The sequence below is a fragment of the Lissotriton vulgaris genome, chromosome 9 (genome assembly GCF_964263255.1).
Source record: "Lissotriton vulgaris chromosome 9, aLisVul1.2, whole genome shotgun sequence".
Taxonomy (NCBI): Eukaryota; Metazoa; Chordata; class Amphibia; order Caudata; family Salamandridae; genus Lissotriton; species Lissotriton vulgaris.
The window spans coordinates 433661287-433673743 of NC_141697.1; the positions used below are offsets into that span (position 1 = coordinate 433661287).

At 43.8% G+C, this 12457-nt stretch overlaps 1 protein-coding gene across 6 annotated transcripts in view; it reads left to right on the plus strand.

Moving 5' to 3' along the window:
• The first annotated feature begins 1675 nt into the window (after positions 1–1675).
• Positions 1676–12457, plus strand: part of KLC1 (kinesin light chain 1) — a 405752-nt gene continuing 394970 nt past the window's right edge. For 5 of the 6 annotated variants that reach the window (XM_086937865.1, XM_086937866.1, XM_086937868.1 and 2 more), the window contains exon 1: positions 1844–2113. The gene's annotated coding sequence lies outside the window, so the exon portion shown is untranslated. Of the gene's footprint in view, positions 2114–12457 lie in introns of all 6 variants that reach the window. The other variant, XM_086937867.1, reaches the window with a different exon arrangement.

Consider the following 12457-nt stretch of genomic DNA (forward strand, 5'->3'; position numbering starts at 1 on the left):
AATCTACATTGCTGCTTGGGGAGGTTGGGAAATACTTTCCCAAAAAAATCGCACAGAGCACTTGCACTTTTTATGACATGTGAGTTCTTTTTTATGACATGCTAGTTACTATGTGTACCTTATGAGAACATTGCTGCTAGTTACTCATTGGTAAAGAATGTCCCGGAGGGGATACTTATCGCATTAGCACTTTTTTTAAGCACTGTTTAAAAAATTTCTGCTGCTAGTATTATATTGGGATCATTTCCCTAAAAGAAGCTTTTTAGCTGTTTGAGTTGCTTGATATACATATATTTGGATTACAACTGTATATTATTTCTTCTGTGTACCTCACTTAATCGGGTTTTTCTGATAGTTCATAGTGTGTTCCAATCGAAAGAGGTCTGTTTATGTTGTAAGCGCATCTGCTTTGAAATGACGTTCTCCATTGTAGGGCTTAGACTACTGAAGAAAAGAAAGTGTTTACTTTTAACTGTATGTATTTTAGAATACAATTGAACTTGTAATTTTATTTTGAATCTCTTTATGTAGGAAATTATGTATTATTCATGTATTTTATGTGGAATTCTTTGGAATTCTAAATCATAATAAATAAATTGAATTGAATTGAATTGATGCAAGAGAGATGGTTAGTAGTTGTTTTGGTAGCGATGAGAAAGGGCAATAGGTGATGCAAGCTGCATTGGCCTCCTGGCCAGATCCCTGACACTTAATATTTTACAAATTAAGCAATGGCAGGCATGCCTGACATCGTGAAATCAGATCATTGGGATTACCAAAGGGTGGTACACTCCGCCGTGTTTAACAGTATTCCACACAATAGTTTGTTCCACCATGTGTAACAGTATTCTGCACAATAGCTTGTGAATACTACAGAGATCTCAAAATGCCTAATTTCAGGCAGGTAGCTTATCTACCATTTATTGACTGTGTGTGCTGGTCCCAGGAGTTCTGATAATATATATATTAAATAAAATCGAAGGTGCATTTGGAAAAAATAGGACATAATTAACTAAGTATGCTCCAGCTTCTGCCTGTGATCTGCCTACTATCTTTGAACAAAGCACTGATGCACCCTATGGGGTGTGTTTGTATGTGTCAGAGAAGTTTGTTCTGCTTGTGTCTGTGATGTGTGTCTTGTGTATATTGGGAGAGAAGCGTATACTACTGCTGCTTATGCTCTACTTGTTCTATTTAAGAATGCAATTTGCATTACTGATGCTTGTACTGTATTTACACTGTCTATTTCTGATGGAAGCTTCCGTTGTTGCTACCTGTGCTCTCATTGTTTCCTGTTATGTGATAACACCGTGTACTGGTGCTGCCTTGTATGCAGCACACCATTGTCACTGTTCTTAAAAAGGACTGCAGGCTCCCGTTAGCGCAGAACACTTTAGGTGCAGAAAATCTGCGAGTCCCTCGCAAAAACCACACATACAGACGATACACTACTTGGTTTCCCAATATTGAATGCAATGCCAACCTACACAAACCACATAAAATAAACATTGACTGTACTCTCTAATGATTTCTCGCAATCAAACAATAAACCACAAACCCGGCTAATTGAGGGTATTCCCAGTTTCCTATTAAAGGCCAGCCAAATGGTTGTTAGCTCTACATAAATGTAAACATCTTAACACATTAATCGCTACATTGAAACAACTGACCGTTTAAAGTTACGTCCACAGCGCTGCCTGAGGCGGCACGCGCGCAGTCCGACGCAGCGCTAGGCCGCGCAGCAGCGCGCGTGCTCTTGTTTACAGTCGCGTCTGACAGCTGTCCCTTTCTACCCTGCCTGCGCGTTCTCTCTTTAAGAGATGACAGATGACATCATGGCAGCGGGGCATTGTGGGCAGGGAGGAGGAGGACACGCCATCTTCAGTGGGGAGGAAGGCTGGCTGAGGCAGGAGCGGCGCCGGGCGGAGGATGATGCGCTTTCCCACAACACATGCTTGAGCTCCGCACCGCCCGAAGAGGCCGCGACGGGATGTAAGAGGGAAGCCTCCATCGGGACCACCATATCTACACCATCATCCCCCCCGACCTAGGAGCCAGGCGCGCAGGAGCGGCACAGCCCAGAGAGGGGGGAGGGGCTCCGAGCGGCAGCACGGTGAGTCACATATCCTGGCAGGGGGCGCGGTAGGGACTTCTGTTGTGACCATGGGGACCTGTGTGTTATCGTAGGGGGCTGTCACCGCGTGGTCTGTGACCCCACAGTGTATTGGATGGGTGTGTTGTGATAGCCACTGGTCGCCATGGGGACCTGTGTGTGATTTACAGAGCTTTTCTCTTACGGGAACCTTTGAGTGCAGGGTTTGTTGTTATTGGGTTCTGCGTACAAATATGGGAGCCTGCGGTCTGTGGGGTTTTTGCGACGTTAAATGAATAGCTTTTCGTAGGGCTCATTCATCATATGAATCTGTGCATACTCCGATCTGGTTATATGTCTGCTCTGCGATGGCCCTGTGCGGATGATGTTAGCTGACGGAGGTATGAGCGTTGTTGGTACCTTTATGCACTTGGGGTCTCTGTAATAAGGGAGATAGACCTCTTTGTGTTTGCGTATGTACATGTGCTGATTGATTTGTGCCTTGTTGTATGAATCGGTGCGTGTGTATACTCATAGGGTACCCATAGGAGCATATTCTTAGAGGTAGCTGTGTGTGTCCCTATTGAGCTGTATGATGCCCTTAAGCAGAAGTGGTTGTCTTCATGTTGCGAGTTGTCGTTTTGATTCTGTAAATTTAAACCAATTTGTCTAACACACTGACAACACTTTGGCAGGTTAAAAAGACAGTTCAGGACGTAAATGCTTTGGCTGAGGAAGACGCATGGCAAATCAATCCCTGGCTTCTTGTTTGGTCACACGTGTGTGTGTTGGTTACCAAAGGGGTCTGTGTATTGTTCGCCCTCCCAGGGTGTTCTGTGTGTATTGTGGCGTGTATATATGTGGGAGGGCGCCTCGGTGGATAGGGAGTTGTGTGTTCTGTACGGGATCTGTCCGTGTAGTCACATGGCTGTTTGTGTGCTCGGGGGGGGGGGGGGGGGGGGGCGGGGGCGGGGGGTATGGGAGGGGGGTCATGTGTGTTTCATAAGACCTATCTGTAGATGGCATGAGACGCAAACGATGGAATGTGTTTAACCTTGTACACACCCATGTCCCGGTACCTTGGCCTATATTACCAAAGGGCACCTTGCAAAACTGTCGCCGTACGGGAATGCTGTGATGTGTGTGCCCTGGGTGTGTTTGTACAGGGGTTATAACCTGGCTCTGTGATCATTTGTGAATTGTATTTGTGCCCTGTGTGTGGTTGCGCTGAAGCGGTGATACGTATGTGTGCAAAACAGTAAGCGTAAAAGGGATGTATGCAAGCTAATAAAATAAAAGTGAGAAGCTCTTCTTCTGAATATCCCGTCAGATGTGTCTCGAGACTTCTACAGTCTTCCCTACGAATGAATGGACCGTTGTTTAAGTTCACAATTCAGTTTGTTCTTTAACCAGTGCGTAATGTTTTGTCACGTCGTAGGTATGCTTATTTATTATTGTTTCACGTCTTTTTCAATTATACGTATGCAATATATCTTACTCCATCTTACCGCTGGTGTTTAGAAGATCGCTGTAAGTACGACCTGCGTTTTCACATCTGTTTAATCAGATGCCGGATATGCGGCATTGTTAAGAAGTCATTAGGTGTTATGTGCCGCGCGCTGGACAAACCAGTAACCTGGAAAATGTAATTTTTTGTGCACACTTTAATAATACTGGAACCTTGTCAGTAAGGACTGGTTATGCCTGTGTATCCGCTGAGGCAGAAGGTCTGAGCCGCTGAGGCAGAAGGTCTGATCAAGTTTGCGATCCGCAGTGGGTGTATGTACCTTTTCATAATGATAATGTCGGACGATTGAATGAATGTGTATAGTCTGTAATCGTGCTCTTTGTGTGATAGGTGCATTAGCGCATAGTGACCATGCTGAGTATTGCTCTGTGTACAGGCCGGAATCCGCCCTCGTTTTGTGATGGTCTCTGATGATTCGGGGTGCGGCGTGCACAGCCTTTGATGTTACGGGTACAGGCCAGGGTCTATTTTAAGAAACAAACCCCCTTGTGCGTCGATATACTCTGCGTTCTAGACACTGTGGCCGCTGTAGCCCGAGAGTGCAGCTGCGGTTGTCCTGGCTGCTGCTGAGACGGGGTTTGTTGTGCTCTCGTCCCAGGGGAACTGGCTGCATAGTGTTTCCTGTCAGTCGCTGTGCAGAAGTGCGCCTCATTGTTTGCCCGACCCGCTTCTGGAAACGATTAGAGGGTCCCAGATTCGGCCTTTATGCTGCGTGACGTGGCTGTTGGTGAAGATTTCATAAAAATAAAGATGCCCCCGCGTGACTGGAGACTTAAAGTTGTAAAATGAAAATAAGTGTCTGATAATCGTAAGGTAAAAAGAGGCAGGGACACTCGAAATGATTTCCGTACTCTCCCATCCTGCTGCACACGCTCCCTCACGTTGCCTGCGCCGCGTGGGACCATGCGTGGGTGGATCCTGAGCAGGGATTAATTAGGATCGAGATGCCTCATTCTGCCCTCACCATGGCAGGCGCGCCCTGCTGGGGATGACATTACTCGGAAATCTTTCCTTCCGGTCAGCTCCCCTCCCCTGCGGTACTCTGAAACTCCTCACGCTTCCTTCCCTGTGGCCAAACTGCACACAAAGGACCGGGAAAAGCAGGCTTGAGAATTGGAAAAATACAATTTCTAGAAAACGCACGAGTTGCCAGCACATTGACGAAATGCTGCTCGGTTACAGCAATAACTAATTAAACAGAGTTAAGACATTTCATCTAACTGGAAATAGACCTTTGATCAATTTTATATTTAGTATATCGGGATGGGGGCTAAATCAAATCGCCACCCCCTCACTCAAACCCAATTTTCTTAACAATAAAATGAACCCTAGTGTTATAGTTACATTTAACATGTGCACTTCCCGCCACTACCTATTTTGATTTTTTTAAAACTTCAGTTTGAGTCATGATATCGCAGCAATTGGGCACACGGGGCCTCCTTTTGGAAAACCAAAGAACCCCGATCGTATACAAACCTTGTCCACGGCAGAGCCAGCTTGCTCAGAAAGGTTTGGATACTGGGCGTACATTTAGTAACACCTTTACTAAAGTTTCTTCAGTGTTTTCTATCACTTTGTGGCTCGGAGGAAGTTGTACTTAAAAAAATATGGTTTTCCTGATCGACAGTAAAATGAGATTACCCAATTGCTGTTTCCGGCCCTATTTGGTACAACATTTTCCATTTTGGTGACTTGCCAACTGAGCCAATTTAAGGGTGAGAAGGCTTTTTCTTATTATAAAAATGATGATTTTTGTTTTAATTTAATGTCTATTTTTCATTAAAAAAACAAAAAACTTTAGTGGGTAGATGCATTGTCCCCATCCCCCCGTTTGCCTAACACATCAGTTTTGAGTATTCTAAAGTTTTGCAAGGTATGTTTTTAGACGTAGATTTGTAAATGCTTTTTCATGTCACTGAAAGGTGCAGCGTCACCAACAGCGACTGGAGGACATGACTGTTTTTAAAATCAGAGGAAATGTGGTACTTTCTATTATAAATTGCCTAGTCAGTTATACTTGCATATTAAGTTAGTTTCTTTTTGTTATGTTATGTTATGTTATGCTGTTTTTTTTATAGCGCTCGGCTACTCAAAAGAGTGTCCCGGCGCTTTGATTGCAGACCTGTCTCATAACACAACAAGAAAGAAAAAGAGATAAATTAACAAAAAAACAGAAAATACAGAGAGGAGAGAAAAACAGAACCCAGGGCGCAGCTAAGAGGTGAAAAGCCAAGTTTTAAGCCCTTTCCTAAAAACCAGTAGGTTGGACGTGCTGCGTAGCACCACTGGCAGCGTGTTCCAGAGCTGGGGGGCTAGCAATCTGAAGGAACGGCCTCCAATACGTGCCCTTTTGACACGAGGAACATTTGCAAGGTACAAGGACCCTGACCTCAGGGACCTGGCTGGATGATAGAACATCAGCCTTTTTTGAAGGTATTTCGCTCCTGTAAAATGCAGTGCCTTATGTGCCAACGTCAAGGCCTTAAAGATTATCCGCTTCCGAATGGGAAGCCAGTGCAGTGCCTGCAGGAGGCCCGAGGCTCTAGCACGGCGAGAGAGTCCAAAGATAGCCCGTGCTGCCGAGTTCTGGACCACCTGTAGCCGTTGAAGCAGGTATTCCGGCAGGCCAAGATAAAGAATGTTCGCATAATCAATCAAATCAATCTAATTTTTATTATAAACATCTGTTAGTGGACAAGACATCCGCTTTATTTACCTCCAGCCCACTGACCACTGTTTATTCATGTTTTGTAGACACATTGTAATTTTCGGCTTTCTCTCTCTCTGCTGTTTGTGCTACTGCGTTTTGTTTAGGATGGGCTTCTCTTGTGATTGTTTCTTACTGCTGAAGTCCCAGTCATGGATCTCTTTTGCTAGGAGAAGTGCAGAGTCATTTACTTATCACATTGTATGCTTGCTCTTCTTTTCTTGAAGTAGGGGTTGGTTTTACATATTCTGATCTTTTGACACTTGTTCCATCCTTCTCTCATTTGTTTGCTCCTTTTGGTCATAAGTATTCGTACTCCATACTCTTGACATTTACCACCCATTGTAAGGGCCTTGTTTACTGTGTGGACCATGATGATTCTCGTTTTGGGGAAAGGATAGCTTTTAGACATTTGTTTGAATGATTTAGATGTATTTTCTCATGCCTCCAGTGAACACATTCTCCATCTTGGACCACTGGCCCACCTAAATCTCCAGGGCACTTTCCAGCTTCTCTGCATTGTGACATGGTCTTCCACTCTTCTTGTTACCCATTTATAGTTTGTATTGTGACTTTGAGCGTGAGTTACTACAACATTTTTCTGAATCTCCAGTTCAAATTCTAAGAGTGTGTTGTGAAATGGTGGCCTGTAGGCGAAAGCGTCCTTTTCAGTGTGGCATATTTCAGAGTTTTTGATTAAAAAAAAATATATATATCTTTATTGCATTTTATCGTCTTATTACATTAATTCCAAGCATCGATACATTTCAGCATTTATAATAACATCATTAGTACTAAGATATTGTGCATATGATTCCAAGCATTTCCTTCTCATAATGGTGATGTTATACTCATCCATGGTATAAGATTGCTCGTGCATTTATAAAGCACCTTAGGCTCCAACAGCCTGAACATACTGTCATCTCCAAACAGGGGCCAGAGTGAGTCCGCTAAATACGCCCCTTCATGACAGAGTAAGTAAGTAATGTTTTTATTTGTATATGATTAATTAAAATCTTTACAAAGTTGTAGACCTCCAATAAAATCATTATTAAAAATTAAGGAAAAAGCCATTTGTGCTTGAACTTCACAGATTAAAATACATAAGATTGCAGATTTGTTGGAAACAGTTCATGATTATCCTCAAGGGAATTGAAAGTTCATCCGGCGTTGTTGAGTCTCTTTTTTGTTAAGTCGAAGAACTTAACGACTTGGCAGTTCAATTTGGTGTCGCTGGTAGAAAAGCACAGTTTGGCTGCCTGCCTACAAGTTCGAACAGCATGTAGTAGGTTATACCTCAAGTCCTTTAGGCTAGGACAGATGCAAATCACGTGGACAATGTCCTCCTTGCCAGTTTTGCACATGCAACACTGTTGTGAAGAGTTGGTTCTCTCCCAAGGGAGAAGGTGTGGGAGTATGGGAATGACGCCGAGGCGTAATTTAAAAAAAATTTCTTTAACTTTTATTTTCATGCCGATGTTGAGGTATGCTTGTGACTGCATTTTTCCATAATCGCCCAGCGTTAGCCATCTATGCGCTCTATTTGCTAGGTCCTTCTTGTCTACAATCGCTGATATGATGCGTGCTGATTTTTTAGCTACTTTTTAAAAGACAAGAGGTCTATTGATGTTTCCCAAGTATCAGTCAAGCCTAGAACTTTGAGTGATTCAAATAAGAAGGCTCTCGGCGGGGAGTTGCGATGCCGAAGTAGCTCTTCCCATACATTTGCACATAAAGATCCAGCCTCCGCATTGCGAATCTTATGCCAGCTTGTTGCATACACACTCCGCCTTTCTACAGGTTGTTTCAGGATGCCGAATTCTAATCGAATCTGAGCAGGGGAAACATATTTGGGAAGATTAAAAATAGCCCTATATGAATTAACTATGAGTGTGTCCAGCAATGCCGTGTCCTTACCGTGGTGTGATTCGCTCCCATAGGTAAGAGTTGGTTGTAATTTGGCACGCAAAAATTCAAGAAGAGGTTTAAGTGTAAGGTCAGGTAGCTTTGCCTTTAGTGATTTTAGTCCCAAATAGGTAATTGTTGCCTTCCCTCGCAGAGAGTTGAGCTGCGCCCTAGAGGTAATATTTGAGTCAAGGATTACTCCCAGGTACTTATGTCATGACCCGGTCGAGCTTTTCGCCATTCAAGTGCCAGCGGGGATTTTTTCTTTCGTATAGTTCATAGCCATAACCTTTGACTTATTGAAGTTTATTTGTAGTGCATTTTTTACTGAAAAAACATGGGTTGTGTTCAAGAGGTTTTGGAGGCCCGTGGGGGTCCAGCTTATCAGCAACAGGTCATCCGCATATAGCAGGTTGGAGAGGGTAATTTTCCCTAATTTCGGAGCATGATTGGAACATTTATCTAATTGCCCAGGTAGGTCGGCTAAGAAGAGGTTGAATAAAATTGGCGCGAGTAGGCACCTCCTGTTTTAATCCTTTTGTTGTGCTAATTGGCTTTGAAAGGTGTGTTCCGGCCCCAAGTTTGATTTTAATCCAGGTGTTTGAGTGGAGCAGTATTAGGATGTTTAATAGGTTTTTAGGAATTCCCCAATTGTTCAGTTTCAGCCAAAGTTTGTTACGGTCCACATGGTCAAATGCGGCAGTGTAGTTGATAAACGAGAAGAATAAGGATGACTTAGTTTCTTTTGCTGCTTCCATCAGCAATGTTAGTGCCATGAGATTAGTTGTGGTCCCTTGGCCTTTACAAAAACCCGTTTGGTTAATGGGGATGATGGAGTTTTCAGTTGCCCATGATAACTCCTCCAGGATAAGGCCAGAAAAGTATTTTTCCTCCACGTCTAATAGGGCAATAAGCCGTTAACTATTTGGATGCCTCTTGTTACGTTGTTTATAAATCGGGCTGATGACTGACCCGTGCCAGGATTCGGGAAGGGTCTGGGTAAGCCTTACACTATTAAACACTGGGGCTAGAGATGCGCTCCAAAATTCAACATCTGATTTGTAGAGCATAGGTGGTATGCCATTCGGCCCCGGGGCTCCGGTTGGTCTCCTCCTTGTTATTTGCCGTTTGATGTCAGATGGGAAAGTTGTCTTTATCCTTGCCTCAGGAACCTTCACAGGGCTTTTTTCTATTTTTGATCTATCAGATTTTAATTTGTTCGTGGCCTCGTGCTCCCCCATTGCGAGGGGGTTTGTGCCGATGTAATGGTTGTAGTTTCCTTCTGGTTTGTGCCTTGTGGCTTTTGAGTGGAGTTTACTTGTAACGGCCTCGTCTATGGTCCCCTCGTTGTTAAAATGCATAGATAGGTATTTTGACCATACCTCCTCTGTTATGTGAGAATTTTTGCCTGGGAGATCAGGATTCTGAATTCTTTTAACCATTTGCCTGAATTTGGAGCTGTTTTTCTGCTTCCCTTCGTAGACTAGCTTCACCCATAGGTCGTCATTACTTCGCTTCTGATTTCTCCTTTTTGTCAGTTTCAGCTGTTTTTAGCTTCCCGTAGGGCAGCTTGCAAGCTATGATTTGTTGGGTCCTTTCTCAACCATCTCAAAGTTTGATTTAATAATCGTTTTTGTGTTTTCAGTTCTGGGCATGAGTGTTTCCCATGGAAGGACGTCTGCCGTTGACCTGAGATGCTGGGTGCATTTTTTCCATTTTCTCCCTGATGGCTTTGATATAGATATCCCAGACATCCGGCATCTTGGTTGTGTAGCTGGCAACTTGGGAGAAAAGAATTTTCGCCACGGAACTAATGGAGTCAATGTTTCCGGCGCTGCAGCGAAGCCGCTTTAAATTTGAGCTGGTATCAGTATCCAAGCCTATAAAGGGTTCAATTTCCTGATGGGGGGTAGTTATTATTTCAGCCTCTTGAGGCAGGTGGTCACTGAGGTCGCTCGTCCCTATTCTGAAGGAATTTACCCAACAAAACATGTTTAAAGATGTGAACATGTAGTCAAGATAGGAGGATTGTTTGTTGGAGTGGAAGGTGACAACTGGGGGGTCATCGTCAGCGTAGCGACCGTTCAGGGCCCTTAAGTTAAGTTGTTCCAAATGTCAGAGTAAGTTTTTTTGAATGCTTCGTTGGGTTCTTGTTTTTTGTTTGGCCTTGTGACGGCACACCCCATGCTGCATTCAAATCTTGGGTAAGGTCGTTGAGTTGCTCTTTATTGATGAGAAGCATATTGAATTCGCCAGCCAGGATGAATGAATCAGACACCCTTTCTTCCATAATTTTTTTCACCAGTTTGGCCAAATCTTCCGTACCTTTTTGTTTGTGTTTGGGATGAATGTATATGTTAATTATAATTACTTCCTGGAGCCGCTTCTTTAACCGGAGTGAGATCTTTGCCACCTGAATGACACTCGGGGAACGAATGTTGAGATCTATTGCCTCAATTTCGCCTATTGTCGATATCGATGCGAAGAGCATCAGACCTCCTGATCTTTGTCCAAAGGTTGAGGTTTTTATTTGCCGGGATACAGCAAGACGTGAACCCTTGGAGCTCAAATGCTTTTTCTTCCCAAGTTTCTTGGAGCAAGATGAGGTCAAATGTAATCAAGTATTGTAAAAATTCAGGATCATTATTTTTACTGGCAAGGCCATTGATGTTCCAGTAGCAAATTCTAATGTCCCTATACCCCTCTGGGGGTTGGTGAGTTATTCCCTTTTTGTCAATTGTTGACAGTTGTACTAACAATTGTGTGTTGAATTGACTTCCAATTGTGAACAGGTTTTGGTGAAAGATAACTACTGTGCTTTTGATATTGTCCAGGTTTGGAATTTTTGATGTCACGAGTGCTCAGCCCGGTCGAGCAGCTTCTCGCTCCTTTTAATATTGAGATGGTACTTTTTTGTGCCAGGGGTCTGGCAGGAGAAAGGAAGGGAGCCGGATAACGGGGTCGCTCTTCAAGTCTCAGCTCTATCCCCCATTGCTGAAACATCGCTACTTCATTCATGATTTTGTGTGCTGTCTCAAGTGACTGCCAAGTTGCTTTTGTAATATCTGGGCAATGCAGTTCAGTGTTTGGCTGAAACTCTATTTCCAAGAGGTCAGATGAACTGATGTTTGATAGATTTGTTAGTGAATGCATGAGCCTTAGTATATTTCCCCTATTCAGTATATCATCCCTACCACGGGATATATATTCTGGAATAAAAAGGATTGATGTTGGTCTATTTGAGTGCTGCAGTGTAATTGGGTCGGTGGTGGTCTCTTGTCACCCTGTTGCCTGTTGAGTGGGTTGAGGAAGATTACTTGGACCTGCTGTGTCTGAGGCATTTGCCTGTTCACATTGGTTGTTGACTGTCCACAGATTCCGAGTGATGCTAGTCGGCATACGTGTCAAGTGTTGGGGGGACTCCGTATTGATGGCCATGCCGGTGTCCTCTCTTCCTATTGCTGAAGCAAGTTCAGGTGGTGTTGGTTTAATAATAGAAGAATCGTGTACTGATTGAGTTTTTGTAAATTGTAAACGTTTTTGCTTAAGTTTTTTTGAGGCAGGTTTCTTGGTGGCGATACTTGTTGGTTTTGGACATTGCAATGGGGACACTGGTGGTGTGCTTTCGGAGGCCTTATGGAAGGGAGATAATTCTTCGTTGGCTGGCGGAGTCCCAGTGAGAGTCACTGCTAGGGGAGGAAAGTTAGAATGTATTTCTATAGTATTTCTTGAGCCTATTAGTGCCCGATTCCTTCCTTTCCTTTTGTTCTTTCTCCGTGTCTTAATAGATGCCTGAGTGTTTGTTAAGGGAGGTTCGGCTGTAGTCCCAGTCGTGATAGTTAATTCAGTTGCCAATGTTCTGGGCGATAATGTTTGGATTGAGGATGCGATGATGTCTGACCTCTGCTCGACCGACTGTTCGATCAGTGGGCCCGTCGATGTCACTGGAACGTCCGAGAGTGGGTCAGGGGTTTGCGGAGTTAGGGTTTGAAGAACTGTTGATTTTAAGTCACTTATCAGGACCCCCAACATGGCTGGTAAAGATGATAATTTATCTAAAATTGGGTCGCAAGATGGTGGTTGTGAAGAAGTTGGTTGGGCCGCAAAAACTGCGTCTTGACCCCTCCTTATGAGGCCGTTTAATTCCGAGATTTTCTAGTTGATTCCTAAGATAGAATCAGCCATCGTCTGCAAAACGGAAAGCTGCAGGTCCATTTTTTGAGAT